The 18912-nt window shown below is 35.3% G+C and overlaps 1 protein-coding gene across 5 annotated transcripts in view; it reads right to left on the minus strand.

The window, feature by feature from the left end:
* Positions 1-18912, minus strand: part of Eip74EF (Ecdysone-induced protein E74) — a 240643-nt gene that overhangs the window by 195201 nt on the left and 26530 nt on the right. For 3 of the 5 annotated variants that reach the window (XM_029311037.2, XM_029311038.2, XM_029311033.2), the window contains exon 1: positions 17783-18904. The exons of 1 other annotated variant lie outside the window; for it this stretch is intronic. The gene's annotated coding sequence lies outside the window, so the exon portion shown is untranslated. Of the gene's footprint in view, positions 1-17782; positions 18905-18912 lie in introns of those variants that run through there. One more of the 5 variants, XM_029311034.2, reaches the window with a different exon arrangement.

Genomic DNA, 18912 nt, shown 5'->3' on the forward strand with positions numbered 1-18912 from the left:
ACAAATAAATATTTTTCACATAAAATCAATATTAGTTTCAAATAAATAATTTATTCGGCAGTATTGAAATAAACACTTATTCGAATTCACTACATTTTTCAGTGAAATAAACGTTCGAGCTATCGATAAATCCGACTCTATATATAAAAGCTCTATTTCATGTAGCAGTATGTATTTAAGGTTCATTCAACTTTTACGTGTTTACACACGCGAGCATTATTGCCAAGAATGGCGTCGAGATGACACGTCGACTATAGTGCGCGCACCGCGTTACACCGCTATTCTTCCATAATTGCGTCTCATGCAACTCCACAATTTTCGTTCCCCTCCTCGAAAGAGAGCCGGAGGGCACGGGAGGAACGCATCCCTAAGATTCAACGCGGAATATCTCTTGCATTTCCTCGTCGCTTCCTCGCGCGCGGCCGTTGCTCCATTATAATTACTCTTTAAAATCATATTTTTCCGCTCGCGAAATCGCGCATGCGCGCCTTCGCCTTCTGCGTCGCGGAAAAGTGCATCTCGTGGGCACGGGGCACGGTGAAAGCACGAATATCCCCCCTAGATCACGAACAGTCAGGGGAACGAACGCGCGATTCCCGGAGGGCCCTCTCACTTTCGCTCTCCGGAGAAAGTCCGGCCGCGGCCCCCTTCGGCGGTTTCCTCTCTAGAACTCGCGCTGTAAAAGTGCTCGCCATCGCACTTGACGACCAGAAACTATACGGACGCTTCCCTCGCCCCCTTCTTTCCTACACTTCCCAGTCCCCTTCTTTGACCGACCCATCTCGCGCCCGCGACGGTTCTTCTGCGCTTCTTCGACTACGGTATGCTCTCGCGATCTGACGCGAGGGGTTAATGCACTCCTAGAGCAAAGTATAACCTTAGCCGGGGCCCTCGGAGAAGCGCGGGAATCCTCGCTACCGACGACAGAAGAAGGCATCCGACCTTTACCGCGGAATCATCTCGGCGGGACCATCCTGTTGAGTTGGCTCCCAATTTTTCAAAAATAAAAAAAAAATCAATAGCGCATATATATATAATAATGAGCTTTCATATCCTGGAAATTAAAAATTTTCGAACTCCTTGGGCAGGAATTTAAAATTTTTTGTAAGGGGGCACGTCGACTCAGCAATATAACAAACTCAACCGCCATCTTGCGGCGGCACGGTGCGGGAATAGCCGTGGGCAATGTATTGCCCACGGCTTTAGCCGTGGACAATGACTTTGAACGCGGCTCAGCCGTAGGCAATGGCTTTGAATGCGGCTTATTCACTCACCGCGTCGCCGCTATATGGCAACGTGGGAAATCGGTCGCTTTCCGCATAGAACACACGCACACAAAGTGCCACTTTGCCTGCACGTGTAATACAAAAAATTTTAAATTCCTGCCCAATGCAACAAACTCAAAAAATTTTAATTTGTGTGATATAAAAGGTTATTATTATTGGGCAGGAATTTTAAACTTTTTGTATGTGCCCCCCACAAAAAGTTTTAAATTCCTGCCCAACGCAACGAGTTCAAAATTTTTAATTTACGAGAGATAAAAAAAGTTCATATAAATTAACTCATTATTATTGCACTGTTAATTTTTTATTTTTGAAAATTGAGGTTGCGCTGACTCATATTTCGATTTTGCGTCCACAGCCTCAACACAGTGACGGTATAACTTTATAGGTCCAATGGTATTAAAAAAAATGCATAATACGACAAAAGATAATTTGCATACGAAAATTGCTTCGCGAGAGGATGATTTATCGCTCCTCGATTCCCAAATTACAAAATCCTCGACCTTTGGATCTTCGAATCACAAGATGCTCTCACGCGTTTTTATTTAATATATGTATTTCACATTCAGTGACTACAAAGGTTTCTCTCTCACTCTATATACATATATATATATATACATCGTTCCTTCAATCTCCGAAAATCTTGCTCGCCATATTTAGACTTACATCTCCGGATAGTACGGATTTCTTTCCAGAAAATAAAGAGAGTGACGGTATAATCTCGAGAATAACGGTGTATCTCAAGGGAAAGTATCTCGGAAACACGCACGTGTCGCATTATCATACGACGCGATTCAGACTCCGAAAAGGGTGGTTTTCCCTCTTTTCCTCTCGCTCTCTTTCTGTCTCTCGTCCCTTTAAAAATATAAGCAAAACGTCTTTGAAAAGATACGCGATTAGGATTCGCGAACCTTGGTAACGCATTGTGCGTGCGCGATAATTGGCCGCTGTTTTGTACACGTGCTCCTTCGACAGACAGAATAGTTTATTTCTACTGTCTCTCTTTTGCTATCAAACCAGCTCGCATTATCTTTCTCTCTCTCTCTATCTTCCTCTTTCTCTCTCTCTCTTATACTATAGAAACGGTAGATTCTATAGTCGATCCAGGGCCAACGAGTGAGCGCCTTGGAGGCGTAATGACGATCATAGAAACTCTCGAGGCCGGCCCACACCAAGAGAGAGAGAGAGAGAGAGAGTTTCGCGAACGCGAAATAGAAGACGCGCGGAAACACGGATGTATGCATTTTTTTCTCAGAATTATCAGGTGTGTTTATTAAAAAAAAATATTGTCGAGATACTGAAGAAAATAGTCATTAAAATTCATCCTGATAAGAAAATTTCGTATGATTTATTATTTATTATTTTTTTAAATTAACGCTTAATCGTTAATAAAATTAAAAAAATAATATCGATAAATCGTGGCGATTTTACGGCGAGTCGCTACAGAAAGATTAATCGGACCGGAAAATATGAAATATTAAATTATCCTCGAATTTGCTCTATGTTCTTTTTTTGCATATGTATGCGCCGCATCCATCTTTCGATGTTTTCTCACGAAGAAATCCCTCGTCAATGCGCGATGTCGCTCGTCGACGAATACGACGCATAATGACGTTACGCGAGATAAAATCGTGAATTACCACGTGTGTCGCGCGCGATAACGAGTACGTCGCATATGCATATAACGTACGCACATTAACGACGCAATTATGACCCGCCGGTTCTCGCCCCACTGAAAGAAAATCGCCAAACATGCACCATTCTTCGCTGAATAACAAACATTTTAATCCGGAAAAATATCGTAGCGTAAACTTACAATAATTGTAACAGTAGATGAAAAAATATATGCATGATTAAATTTGAAGGCTGCTACACAGAGAGAATTTTACCCTGAAAAAATTATGGTAATTGTATATAGGACAACATAATATTGAAAGAATTTTATAGAAGTTTCTCTGATTAATATTTACCACAATAAAATATTAATATATACTACAATTTTACTATGTACATATTTATATTTTTTGACAGAAGATTTAATCAGAGAAACTTTCATAAAATATTTGTTCCATGATTTTCAGGATAAATTCTAAGAGAAAATTCTCTCCGTGCAGTTTTTGAATGTGATAATAAATCTAAAGACGTATATAGATAGGATTTTCACTTAAAGAGGAGTTTTAATTACACCTTGGAAATACGAATTATTTTTAACAGAACAGTTGTTCATATTTAAAGCTGACAAACACGTATTGCGAAAAATGAAAATAAAAGCCCTCCTTAATCGTCGCACAATTTCAACATCTCCAAGATACAGAGGAGTGCTCCGAAATGAACTTACGCTCCGCGCTAAGCGAAATGTTGAAAATAACCGCTGAAACGTCCCTGACGAGGTGGGAATGTTGAGTTCACCGCGAATAGTATGTTGGCTGTCGCGATTTGCACTTCCTAGTCGAGGCTCGTACGCACTCTCGCGCGCGAGTGCGCACGCATCTCCGCGCGTAGGTGGACGCGCGCGTGTGTGCGGGACCAACAATAATAAGAAGGTTGAGTCATGCGCGTCTCAGGGACCTTCGCGAACGAAGAAGGGCCTTGGTTCGTCCCCCGGGCAAGGCGAGGATCTCCATCTCGATTACTCGCGAACGTGCGCAGCCTCATCCTTCTCGAATTCAACGTCGTCCTTTTTCGGAATCGAAATACCATATATGTGTGTCGCTCAAAATTTCAAGTATCTGATATATCTCTCATCTTGCATTATAAATAATATATGTGCTGAATTAATTTAAATAACATTTTAAAAGAAAGTCTAACGTAATATTACAACATTTATGTATATCAATAGAAACACGATTTTTATTATTTTCAGTTAATATATAGAAATCTATATAATTAATATTTTAATTAATAGACTCTTAATAATTTCACGCAGCAAAATAATTTACGTCAAATAGCCAAAGTCGTTTTTTAAGGTGACACTTAGAAAAAAGGGGGACGCGCAGGAGAGTCGCATGTAAAGAAATCAACAATCACGCCCGGCTGGAAGCCAAGAGGCCGCCATCTGTTAAAATCCACGGTCTGGAATCTGCTTGGTTTTTGTCTCTCGCGGGACATTACCCAGTGTGAGTGGCCATCGTCGCCTTGCCCCTGTAAATAATTTATGACAAATGCATCTCGGCTGCATTCGTTCTGTTTATTGCGCGGTTCACAAACATCCACAGTCCACAAACGTGCATCGAAAATCGTCATATGAAAAAAACCATCTAAATTTTTCTAATTTAAAAAAATATACACAATTTCTTAGAAACCCTCAAAAAAATATTAAAAATCTTCGTCTTTTTTATAATCAATATATCAATAATAATTGTTCCGGAAAATGCACGATATAAAAAAATCCATACCCATCTAAATTTCTAATTTTAAAAAATTACGAAAATATATGTAATTTCTTAGAAATCTTCAACAACAATCCAAAAAATTCAACAAGCGATAATTGAATCATTGCATGAATATAAAAAATCCTCTTTTACAATCAATGTATTAATAATGATTCCGGAAAATACGCGATATAAAAAAACCTGTACCCATCTAAATTTCTGATCGTAAAGAATCAGGAAAATATATGTAATTTCTTAGAAACCCTCAACATCGTTAAATATTAAATCCTCGTGTTTTATGATCAATGTATTAATAATTATGCCGGAAAATATGGCTGCGAAGAGAAATTTCTCTCAGTCATTGCGTTATTTTAAATATGCGTGCAATCGGATCGCACGCTTAATAACTATGACAAAGCAGATGGCTTCCTTGAAGGCAACGACAATCGCTTTTCAATGCGTTCGACGGGCTTCAATAACGGCGGAGCCGTATATAAAGACGCGTTTTACAATCCGCGCACCTCCTCGACGGAGGCTGACAACGCCGCGCGTGAAAATCTGTCGTTGTCATGTTCCCGACTGGTCAACAGTCGAGAATAGACGGGACTAAGAGCACTATGTATAGCAGGCCGAATCGCCATATTGTATTCCGCACGCTGAAACCATTTATGTGAAATAATAGCTCACGCACACCTATTGTGAGAAACTTATTTATTTGCTTTACGTAGCAATTGTAATTATAAATCAAGCAGGACGACAAAATTAACGACTTCAACAATAATAAAATGTGAGAGCGTTATATCATTATACTCATGAAAATTTTATTTTAGTTTGACTTTTATCGCGATGTTTAAGGATGATTCATACCTTTAGTTACGGCTTGGCTATAAATAATCATATATATGTATTCATATTTGTGATTGACAATGCTAAAATTAAAGATTAATTAATTTTAAAATTTAATTTTGAATTAAATTGAAGTGAAATTTAGAAATAAGTTACTCGAGCGATTTAGAACTTTGGAGATGCAAAATTAAATTTTAAAATTAATTAACCTTTGTCAACGCGGAGGAGTTTTGCTCTTACATTTTCTCTTTTGACTCATGTACTATAGCAAACCATAGTATAAAATATGGTAGTTTGTTCCGCTCGGTGGAATACAGCGCTCTAAAGTCAACCGAGTTTTTTCGTAAGATCGTGCGAGATTCGCTCGAGGAGAGACAGAATCATCGAAGGTCGTTGACGTCAGCCACTGCACTCTGAGTAATGCAATAATGAAAACGCGTAACGCGAGAAATTAGGCGAAGCAATGCGGCTTGGAAAATTCCTGCTTGATCGTCACGTGACAATTGCGTGTGAGAATATTTCTTCCTACACGTTGCTACATATAAAGACCTTCGAAAACATTTGCTACTGTTAAGTTTATAACGAGAGAAACTAGAAATTTATTATAAAACAGAATCGAGCTGTTGTACAACAATCGTAATAAAGTAGATAAATATTGATGTCCATTGCGCTTCGGTGCACAATTCTATAGAATTATACAACGTAATTCAAGATCAAACCGATAAACTTTGATTACTTAACTTTATCTCCTCCAAATTCATTTTATACGGTATATAAAGCTTAAAAGCAAAAAGTTAAATATGTGGATATTCTCCATGACAATTTTGGGAAAAATGAACTCTGTGAAGTTGGCACCTCATTTGTCAAAAAACTAATTTTTTTAATTCTTGAGTGCACCTCGAAAAGTTCTAAAGTTCCTTATTAATTTTAAAAATATTTCTGGCGAATTAAGCCAACAAAAACAATTGTTTAATTTGGGAATGCTAATTTCACAAAATGAAATCAGCGATAACATTAAAAGTAAGAACTCTCAACAGAAGTTTAAAAAAAAATTGTTTTATTTAATATTTAAAATCGATTTGCAAGAAAAAGAAGCTTAAAAGCAAAAATAAGTTAAATATGTATATTCTACATGACAACTTTGGAGAAAAATGAACTCTGTGAAGTTGGCACCTTATTTGTCAAAAAATTAATTTTTTAAATTCCTGAGTGCATCTCGAAGAGTTCTAGAGTTCCTTATTAATTTTAAAAATATTTCTGGCGAATTTTAAGCCAACAAAAACGATTGTTTAATATGGGAATGCTAACTTCACAAAATAAAATCAGCGATAACATTAAAAGTATATTCAAAATAATTAATTTTATCATTAGGATTTCTTTTAGAACTCCTGAGGTGCTATTCAGAACTCTCAACCGAACTAGAACTTAAAAAAAACCGGAACTTTAAAAAAAATTTCTTTTAGTATTCAAAATCTACTTGCAAGAAAAAGAAGAATGCATTTGCAATTTTAGCGTATTTGATCACATAGCAGAAATATATTTATACCCTGACGATACGACTCTCGAGAAATTCTAATGAAGGCGAGACACGCGAGTCGAACGAGAATGTAACGGTTTTTAGCCGACGATACAAAGTACGCAGCCGCGATCATTCAAGGATGCAATTAGATGCTGTTAAGTCTCGGCACTCTCGGATGTAGTGAATGAACTGCGTGGAGTCTAACCGCGAGAGAAGTATATTTACGCGAGAAAAACGCGAGTATCGATTTTTTTTATACAATTAAGTATTTCAATGATTCTTTTTCCTCTCTTCATCACCTAAGATACCGACGATGTTGCAACTATAGGAATGCATTGCAGAGATGAGAAAGCCGACGGATCCAATTATCGTGAGCCGCGGGGGTTCCCGCAAGTAAGAGCGAAATCAATTAATATCGCAAATCCGCGAAATCTCGCGGTTAATCAATCCTAGGATTTTGCCCGTCCATCGCGAAATCGCGACGATTAAACGAGACTGTGATTCATCGAGCTGCGAGAGCCGCAATCGATATCCAACCTTTCGGCTGTCCAATCAACCGAGCCAATTAATCGCTTATCACACGCCACATTTGTCTCGTAAGAACATTAATGACATAAATAAGATTCGTCTTGCACGTAAATAAAATCTAGTGGAGCGAATCAACTTATATTTTATATTAGGATAAATTTAAATATACATAAATACAAACACTAATTTATTTAAAGTACGAATCGATGTGTCCACTGATGAAGGAATTTAATATATACCTAATTTATTAATTCTTAAGAAAGGTTAAAATTATATATTTTACAATTATATTTATATTTTATTAAACTCTTGTCTTCATTTGCCGATTAAATAATCCAAATATGTATTCCAAATGTATAATATAAAGATTCATTGTTTCGATCTTTTTTTCGCATTTCTTTTTTGCATATATCCCTAATACGACGCTGCTTTAGCAACCGGTTTCGGATCAAGGAGATCAATGGTCCTCGCGATTCTTTCGCGTTGGTGTTTCGAGGCAAACTCGAGACCGATTAACGACCCTAACCCAATTACTTTGACAGCGATGAAAGAAAGAACGAGGAAGAGAGATAAAAAAAAAGATAAATATACTCAAATATTATACGAATTGGACAGAAATATTCGCGACTCTCTGCTTATTTTTTTTTTTCTAAAGCTATATCTCGTAATAAGAGAAGCACCAATGGTTATTGTTTTCATATTTCGCAGGCATTTTATAAATAAATTGCAAAGAGAAAATGTATACTTGATTAGTTAAATTAAAGAATCTACATCAATCAAAGTAAAAAAATCGATATAAAAATCGTGCGAGATATCTTTCCAAAACTTTTAATTTCTTTCGCGCGCTCTTCCTCATAAATAATATAAAACATAAAATTATTTGGTTAAATACCTAAAAAATATATAAAAGGGTATAAAGAGGGTTAAATTCTCTCTCCCTATAATCGGCATTTGATTACTTGCGAAATTAAGGTCGGGACGACTCGAAAATCTCATGAGAGTACTTAATTTCGTTTAATTCGCGTGAAAGGAAAGAGTTGATACGAGAAGATAAACCTCTGACAATTTCCCCTACGATCACTTAAACGCGTTATAAGGACAATCATAATTATAAAGAATTTTAATAAATCACACAATTCTTCATTTTTTCGATATGTTCGGAAATCAGATATATGGAACAGTTTCGAGAAAATTTATTTATCATAAAAAAAATGATTTTTATTCGTACTTTCGAAATTTTTTAGAAACGTCAGTCTTATTAAAAAAATTTATTTAATTAAAAAAGTATTTATTTCAATACTGCCAAATGAATCATTTATTTGAAACTACAAATATTGATTTGATATGAAAAATATTTATTTGATATAAGAAAATTCCTTTCAAAACAAATAAATATTGATTTGTTTTAAATAAATGATTCATTTGGCAGTATTGAATCAAATATGTATTAAGTTAGTCATATTTTTTTCCGTGCAAAGATTCTAATTTTTTTTTATTCGCACGAAGATACTTGACGCATTTCACGCGAGCGCAAGAAGATACAGTTGAAACGAAGGTGGCATAGAGATAACATTGGTACAGCGGCCTTCTGGAGATCTGCGCGCGTAACCTTTTGCATTTATTGCACTTGCGAGTTCTCGCGCTGACAGTGACGTTATATATTCGTCCCGTACATCTCTCTCTCTCTCTCTCTTTCTCTCTCCGCGACGCCGTCGTTTGCGTGACACGTCACGGATTCGTGGAGATTCCGCCCGCCAGAATTTCCGCGTGTGCTACACTTTTTGCAAAGATAGCTACGACGATGACGACACTTGACTGCCACTAAATTTGTGTCAATGTTATCCGCGCGCGCGCGCGTTTGTGCTAACGATCCGTCGTTACCTTCGTTTCTTCTAGATGGATTACTATACGTATCGATTCCGCGCATATCTCACTTCACGTCCGTGGAAATGCAAACGTACATACATTGATGATTAATTATTACAAACAGAACAAGTAATGCATTTTACATCTCGCGCGAACACAGAACGATTAATAATTGTCGGCCACTTATATTCCTCCACGTGGTCGCAGTAATCAAACAAATATTATTGAACAGAAGAGAGAATATTCAGGGTGTCCAGCAGACAAAATAAAAAAATTTCCCTGGCTTTTTCAGATTTTTCCCAAGACCAGAAATTCATTTTTTCTCTGACTTCTAGTATTTCTTTCCAAATATATAATATGCATATATCTATGTATGATAAATCCATTAAATGTTAAATCATGAAATTCTTGAGATATTTTTGTCAACAAAATGAAATAAAATCAATTTTTTTAGTTCTGTCTCTATTAAACACATTGAAATAAAATAATACGACGATGAAAATATAAATCAACGAACACGCTGTAGAGGAATCGATTTTTAACACAGAAAATTAACGTGCTGGGAGTCGAGGAAGTTTATATTTATTTAATAAAAAATTTCAAATTATTGAGACAAATGTATAACGTGAAAAAATCCAGATAAATAGTTTTCATGACTTTTCCCTGACAATTCCAGATTTATAAAATTCCCTGCCCACTAGACACCCTGGTATTGTATCTCTTTTCATATTTAATTATTTTTTATATTTATTTAATTTTTTTATTTGTTATATTTTATTTTTTCCATCTACTTAAAATTAGAATCTCGTGTGTTATGCACTCTTCGAAATTGAGAAAGATAGAGAGAGTGAAACTGTAAATGAATGAGGCTCTAATACGCGCGACATGCTCATTCGAAAAATGAAAGGCTGCATTTATCATTTAAACGGCGCATCATTCATTAGCCTCGAGTTTGCCTTCGTAAATATTTCCACTACAACGATGATGCGCGTTTGCGATCGAAGTTTCAAAATCCGGCATCCTTAATGTGACAAACTTGCGCACGCGTTTCAGAAGTAAACCGTTCCAAGGTAAGGTAAAGTGCAATTGTTTAATCGGTCTCTCGTAACAATAATAATGCTCGATTCATCATAATAAGTTCATGCGTTATCGTGCGAAAGTCAACAAAAACTACGAGAAACGTATCATCGTAATCGAGCAACAACATGCGATCGCGAAACGTTCGCTAATCGTTACAATACCGAAAGCTCATTCATTAATATAACACCTATAACTCAGAGATTTATTATTTTGCAAAAGATACAAAAGTTTCGCGAGATCATTTGTCGCGCACATGTCGCTTTGCACGACTTATCGACATAATTACGTGCATAATGTACATAAAAATATGTGAAATTATTACATAAATAATAAATGTAAAATTACGATAAATAATAAAAATGCATATACAATTTCATTATTTATTGTATATAATTTTACATTATTATTTTTGTCATTTTTAATATTTTTTAATGTAATTTTACATATTTTTTTACACTGTAAAGTGGGATGCACATTATTGTACAAGTGATTCATTATCTCAGTCGTCTATAAATCACAGTGTAACAAGAAGGGTTTATATCTGTACATTTTGAGGGGAAGATCTCAAACTTTGTTGTGCCCTCCTGATGAATAGTTTAATTATTCTACATCATATATTATGTCGACTAAGCAATTTTCGACGCAAGTTAAATTTCGGTGACACGAAACATGCGCATATATTCGCAAGCAAATTTATTATTGAAATAATCGTAGAAAGGGTGAGAGAGAGAGAAAGAGAAAACAATTCGCGCATAATCTTATAGCGAATCGCCATTTACATATGTGCATATCCATACGTTTCACATTTAAATACTATACATACAATACTTACGTATATAAAATTTCGTGCGCGGAAAAAAGAGAAGACCTTAATTTCCTAGATCATAATAAATTAATTATTTTATTGCGTATCATAAATCCCACCTTATCTTTAACAAAGCCAGCGAGACGCTCTTTTGCCACGTGAATCACGTTGCATAAAAGATCCGCGGTTGTATATAACACAATTTTAATATAAACTTTCATTAATTCGAATAAGCAATATATCACGTGTGTCAGCAAAAATCGATCCCCACCTATCTTCCCCCGAAACCATGGGTGTCCGCAGAATTTTTTTTCAGGGAAAGGGGAGCATAATTAACATTTTTTGTTCTTATTTAATTTTTTTAATTTAATATTTTAATTTTTATTTATTTTTTTATACATTAAATATACAAAAATAATTTTTGTATTACACGTGCAGGCAAAATGGCACTTTGTGTGCGTGTTTTCTGTGCGGAAAGCGGCCAATTTCCCACGCCGCCATCTCGCGCACAGAAAACGCGCACAAAGCCACTTTGGCTGCACTTGTAATACAAAATAGTATGTGTATCACATGCGGATTGACAATTGTTCACTCGTGACCAATTGTCAACTTTCCGCACTTGATACACAATATACTATTTAATGATTCTAAGGAGAGGGCAATGCCCTCTACTTGCCCGAGACCTAAGACCATCCGAAATGAAATCAGGTCGATGCAGAAAAACTTTCTCCGGGTCGGTGTCGGTTCGTGCACCGGATACCTTGACCATGACCGCATTTCCCATGGCCCACCCGTGCCCTGTACACGCGCGTGCGGTTACGCACGTCTGCTCCCCCTGCCACTGAGGAAGGTGATTTCCAGAACGGATGTTCAACGAAGGTGGACGGAGGGAAGAAAGAGAGAGAGAGAGACGGGACTCGAACCCCGCGAATTATTGTGCGTGCTCAAGAGTCAAGGCTCCGGCCTAATTTAGGTTCGTAGACCCGCGGAGGATAGGTCGCACATATTCGAAGAATACACACAACGACGTACAAACGCCCTGCCTCTTTTTCGCCTTCGTAAGGTCATTTACTTTTACCAACAGCCTTCCTCAAGGTTCGGCTCTCGCGAGCACCTCCCGTCCTTATGGCTTCGAGGATCGAGCAGGTGCGTGACACATGCGTGTGTATGTGTGTATATCGTTCTATTTCTCAAAAGCTTTCGAAAGAACCTCGATTCTTAATCTGCACTCTTAATTTTTATTTTTTTAAATTTTTATTTGTAATCAGTAGGTATATATTTTTCGACGAATTAACGCAATTTTATTTTCGTCCAATAAGTTGTGAACATAGATATGCAAGAGATTTATTTAAGAAAATTGTTCTCTTAATTATTTTGCAAAAAAAAACAAAAATAAGAAAAACAACGATAATAAAATATAATTATGAAAATAATAAAATAAAATTATTATTATAATTTATTATTTTTATGCTAAATCTCTAAATAAATCTCTTGTATATCTACGTTTATGTTTCACGAGAATAAAATTAAAACGTTAATTCATCGAAAAGATCGCTCACAATTATAGAGTGATTTCATCTCGATAAAACGATGAGATATATTAAAAAGAGATTCGATACATCTGTCAGTTAAACGCTCGCTTCAGAAATAAGCAAAGAATATAATCGCGCCTCGTGATTGAAAAATAATCGTTCCACGACGAAGTCGCGGCGCGGCGAAAATTATTTTCGACCACGTCGCGTGTACTGTTACGATCGTGAAGGAAAACGTAAACACAGACACATCTCCGAAGGCCAGATGCGCGATCAATGAGATGGTACGGAAATAACGAGAATTAATCATACCGTTAACGCATTCTCTCTCGTAAGATGAGAAAAAGACGTCCTTTATCAATAATATTCAAATCATCAAACAATAACTTCAACGTATCGCGGAAAAATAATACAAAAATATATAAATAATCGCCCGAGTAATTTTCAATTTTGAAAAAATTATGTTGCAAAAAATACAATATATAATATATATATTACAATAAATTATATTATTAATTGTATTATACATATATAATACAATTAATAAAATTTATTGTAATATATATATATTATATATTATATTTTTTATACAATAAATACTACAATAAATATTATAATAAATTATATTATTAATTGTATTATATATAATACAATTAATAATAAATATAATTTATTGTAATATTATATATATATATATATATATATATATATATATATATAGTAATATATTATACATTATGCTTGAATAAAAAATGATTGAAATGCTCTCTAGTTCAGTTTTCTATACTTTACCGCCAAACAATAATTTATCATTGAAGAAAACACGAGAATGCGTCTTTTCATAGTGTGCAGTGAATATAGATATGATACGTAGTTCTAATTCGACTTCTCGCGAAGGTAAACACGAGGCGATCCACGTGGTGCCGCGCGTTCAGGGACGTGGTTCGCAACGATTTGTTTCCACGTACACGATAGAAAATACACTTCGCGATCGACGAGCACTGTCATTAACTATCAACGCATTATCCGCGCGCTATCCGACGACGAGTCGCGCGCGAACGCGGAATAGAATTTGCGCGCGATCGAACTCAATGACAGTTAAACATTCACATGGCGTCGAGTCTTTCAGGGTCGTACAATACGTGCATTTCGCTGCCAAGGTATATAAAGACGAAAATACGTCGTATCCAACGAGTTGTCTCGATTACAACTCTTAATTCTTCTTTTCCGGAAGAGAAAAATATCTCGAGAAAAATCGACATACTTCACGCGAAGGAGCCTTTACGCGGGAAAGAAAAGATATACGAAACAACTTTCACATAACTCGATTAAAGTTCCGTTGCTCAGATTGAGAAATAAATTTCTATAAAATATAATTCCATATTTACATATAATTATAAAATAGAATTGCATAATTCGATTCGATAATTCTATTGTATATAAAAATGGAAAAGTTTTAAAAATAAATTATTTTAATCGGATTTTTTTTAAATCCAACATTTTAAAGAAGGAAGGAAACGAAATATAAAAACGCATTTCAATCATGAAACTTTTATACGAATTTCGAAGAGTGCGACGTATTTTCAAACTTTCAATTATTTTACTCAATGCGAGCACTTTCTTTCAATCGACGTGTCGACGAGTTCTCTTTCCTCTTTCACATTTCGAGAGTTCAAATTTCGTATTTACACAGACGAGATGAGCGCCGATATATTTGATCATTTCGGAATCGACCGTGACGGTGGTTCGAGATATCCACGTGGCCTCAAGGCCTCTTACATACGGGGCCCTTATAGTTCGCACCATCGCAATATTTAACGAACATATATATATACATATATACCGGTTGAATGTACACCAGACAGTTTCGGCCCTCGAACCTGGACACCACGAAGGTCGCCACGTAATCGCTTAATGAGGAGAGCGAGAGAGCAAGGACTTCAAAGAATAGAGTAGAATTTATATTACATCGCGCCACGAGTCTACAAAAAATTTTTTCTCTTTATAAAATAATAATCTAAATTTTGACACGAGATTTCTTGCAATTCACGATAATTTCCTAATTTAAAAAAAAATTAATTTGTCAACGAAGTGACAATTGCAATTATAAATATGATTACCAGTAATCTTATTCTATGAATTTCCTAAAAATATCAAATATACATATATATGAATGTAAACAAGAAAAAGAATAAAGGCGAAACGTTGAATCAAGATAAAAAAAGACGCACATGTGGATCAATTTACTATAAATATTTTAACTATATTAGAGGTCTACGAGTTTTCTCTGCGTTTGAGCCAACAGAAGCCGCGCAGAGGCCACAAACAAATCGGAAAGGAGCGGGAGAACTGCTTGAGGGCCGAAGATTGGCCTAGGCTGAAAATACTTGTATAAAATATAGTCCCGAATCTCTCTCAAGCGCACGAAATCATGCGAATAAAGTACGCAAGAAATCGTCTATTCGCGCTTTCATAGTTTCGCGTTTTTTTTTCGCGCGCTTTTGTTATATTCGGAATATATAATTATTTACTTAACTCTACTTCATCAACCACTTCTCACAAATGCGAGAAACAGTATATATAATTCCACAACATGGATATTAATATATTATATTAATTATTATATTAATATATTATATAATCATATATATATATATATATATATATATATATATATATATTAATATATTGTAATATATTAATTTTGTTCAAATTAATTTTTAATCATTAATGATTTCTCCAATTGTAATAATCAATATAATATATATTAATTAATATAATATATATTAATTATTATATTAATATATTATATAATTACATATTATTATTTAATATAATATATTAAATTTATTCAAAATAATCTTTAATCATTAATAATTTCTACAATTGTAGAAATCTTCTCGGATGGTCGCAAGCAATTAAATGAATAAACAAGCAAAAACGTTGATATATGGCTGATTGGATTTAAGCATCTCGCATCAACGCCAAAGTGCGAAAGTATATACAAACACGTTTCGAGGGGTGTCTCTCCCGACGATCTTTACGTAAATCAATACTCTCTGCGGCGTACCGAGACTTTCGCGATCACTTCCTCGATCGTATGCGATTACCGGGCGAACGCACGTTCATTTTCATCGAGACGTCGCGACGTTTCATTTTTTTTTTTTGCTGGACGAAAAAATTCTGTTAAGTAACACGCGCGCTGCTGTATCAAACCCTTCCCTCCCTTTGGTTATTCCGCTGCGTGTTGCGGTCCCACGCGCGCGACACACGCGTGGGCGAAGGCGCACGCACTTTTAACTGTCACGGCCGCACTCGGATTAATCTCTGCCCGAGGATTCGAGTTTACACAGTAGAAAAATTTGTGTTAAAAACGGTCCCCGTGAAAATTTTTGTGTTAAATATTTAACATATTCATGTGTTAATTTTACATATTACTGTTCTGTTATATAATTAAACTTAAATGTTAAATTATTAAAACAACTGAAAAAACGTAAAAATAACACACAATGTGTATCTATGTTTAATTTTACACAATAAATATGTTCTGCTTTATTAGTGACAAGATTTTTCTGTTAAAATTTACAGAAAAAAGTGTTGATTTTCTATTTTATAATATAAGTAAAGATAATGAAATATAAAATGAACATATTTTTTATCAATTTTTACATTAAAATTATGTTAATTTTACACAAAATTTATTTTAAATTATTTGACGTTTTGCATTTATTTTGTGTTAAAATATTAATACAATATTTGTGTCTCCATATTATGTTAAATTAACAGAAAAATTTCTGTGGGTCGTTTGGGACATGTAAAATCTGTTAAATTTAACAGAAATTGTCCAACTGTGTATAGGATTGCCGCCTCGATCAATATCAATCTTTCCAAAGATTTTTCAAAGATACACAGAAAAAATTTTCAGAATTTACCCTGAAAATCATGGTAATCGTGAGACAATATATGGTATTGGAAGAATTTTATAAAAGTTTCTCTCTCTGTCTGATTAATATTTATCACAATAAAATATAAAATGTGTGCGATTAATTTTCCTATGTACATATTGATATTTTTTATTGTGTTGTAAATCTTGTAAAATTCTTCCAATACCATATATTGTTTCACTATTATCAGGATTTTCAGGATTAATTCTAAGAGAAAATTCTCTCCGTGTACGAAAGAGAAAAAGAGAGAACAGATATACATATATCATGTTCCAAATATTTATAAAAATTATTTTACAGAAAAAATATCACATCGTTGGAAAATTAAAAAAAGATAATGTAAGAAAAGTTACAATATAAAAAATTAGTACAATTAATCATTTCTTTTTGCAAAATGTATTTAATCAAAATTGAAGAAGTGACAATCCTATTCAAATCCTTTCTAAAGAATTGTTACAGCTGATAATTACTTTTTCGTATTGAAATTATTTGGGAAAAACAGAGTAAAATATATCAGTTTCTGTACATATTTTTTACTTTCAAATGCTTACTTATTTTATTTAAATAATATATATATATATCTATATACACACACACTAATAACTAACAAAATTTTAATTAAGCATTCGAAAGTATAAAGAATGTATAAAAAAACCGATACACTTAATAAATGTATATATTCATCTTGATAAATAGCCTTAGATTTTATGTTAATAAGATAAACACGCATTTTTAAGATTTTAACTATGTATCGAATAAATTTTTTACTTAAATAGTTTCCTTTTCAATTTTATTTTCTATTAAGAAGAAAAGGAACGATACTATTTTTAATCAGTTCTACTGAAATTATAATCATCTATTCTTTTTATTGAAAAATCGACTGCAAAACCTCGTCGAAAAATCTGTCAAAATTAAGATCGCGAAGTTGTGGGACAACACAGCCTGCGTACCTGTATACAGTTACAAACAAAAAATATCGGAACCCCTAAAGAAATTTCCCCTTATTACCTTCTGTTTCGCGGAGCTCCGAAGGAAGGAAGCGAAACACGCGATCGTCTCCGAAGTTTTGTTTCGCACACCTGATTTCTTCCGCACTCACACTGTATTCACCGAACAGTTATCTTTTTTTTTGTTACGAGTCTTTCCACTCTCGCGATAATTTTCTTTTTTTGACAAGGAGAAAGAGAAGAACGAGTCGCGATTATTTATCTCGCATCACACGCTTTTTTATCCACGAAAAAATGGCGAGATAATCGGACGTCGAGAAAATGGCGGGAAAAAATCCTATCTGTCAAAACTCACTTCGACGAAGCGATATCACGTGTCCGAAGACTAAACATCAAGTTTATACAAAGAGTTATGTCTAATGCAACAAGCACACGTTGATCGGTTTCGTAAGTCACTGATAACTGAAGTTCACTCGAAGCTCGCAGAGTCGTTGAAAAAGCGCCGACAATCTGATTCGAATTAAGTACTATTACAAATATTATTTTTATTAAGAGAGAGAGAGGGAAGACAGTTCCAAAAAGAAGAAAAAAAAAAGAAATTTCTTTCTCACTTTCTTCTCGCAACTTTCTTCGTCGCGTAATGTCAAGCTGTCCCAAGCAAGTTTAGCGATAAGGTCTCGCTTGATTTCTATCGCCGAATCACCGCGAGTATTTCATTCCGCGTAACAAACGAATTGTTCTCCGCACACTGTCAAACTTCGAGAGACGCACAAAACCTAAACAAACAATTCCTTCGTCGACGTCGAGCGCCCCGAAGAAATGGGGCGCGCCGCGAAAAAATCTGTCACTTTATTTCGTACACGTTCTTCTTTTTTTTTTTTTTTTCGTGAGGAAAACTTGATGAAAAAAATTGAGAAACACACTGCGAATTCTCGCGCACGAAGAGAGAGAGAGAGGAATAGAGAGGACAAGCTTCGACCGGAGAGCGCGCGCGCGGAACACTGAACGGGACGCGCGAACCTCGGTTTGCCTAGCCTAGCCGCCACTAAACGCCGCTATCCTAGGTTAGACATGCTCGCGCGACACACTCTCCCTCTCTCTTTTTCGCGTCCCCATCCGCCGCCTTCGCGCTACGGATTCTGTCTCTCCCTCTCTATTCGTTCCCGCGCGCACGAAAGCCTCGCCGTCTCC

Source organism: Nylanderia fulva, unplaced genomic scaffold (genome assembly GCF_048542155.1).
Source record: "Nylanderia fulva isolate GAGA-0341 unplaced genomic scaffold, ASM4854215v1 Scaffold34, whole genome shotgun sequence".
Classification (NCBI taxonomy): Eukaryota; Metazoa; Arthropoda; class Insecta; order Hymenoptera; family Formicidae; genus Nylanderia; species Nylanderia fulva.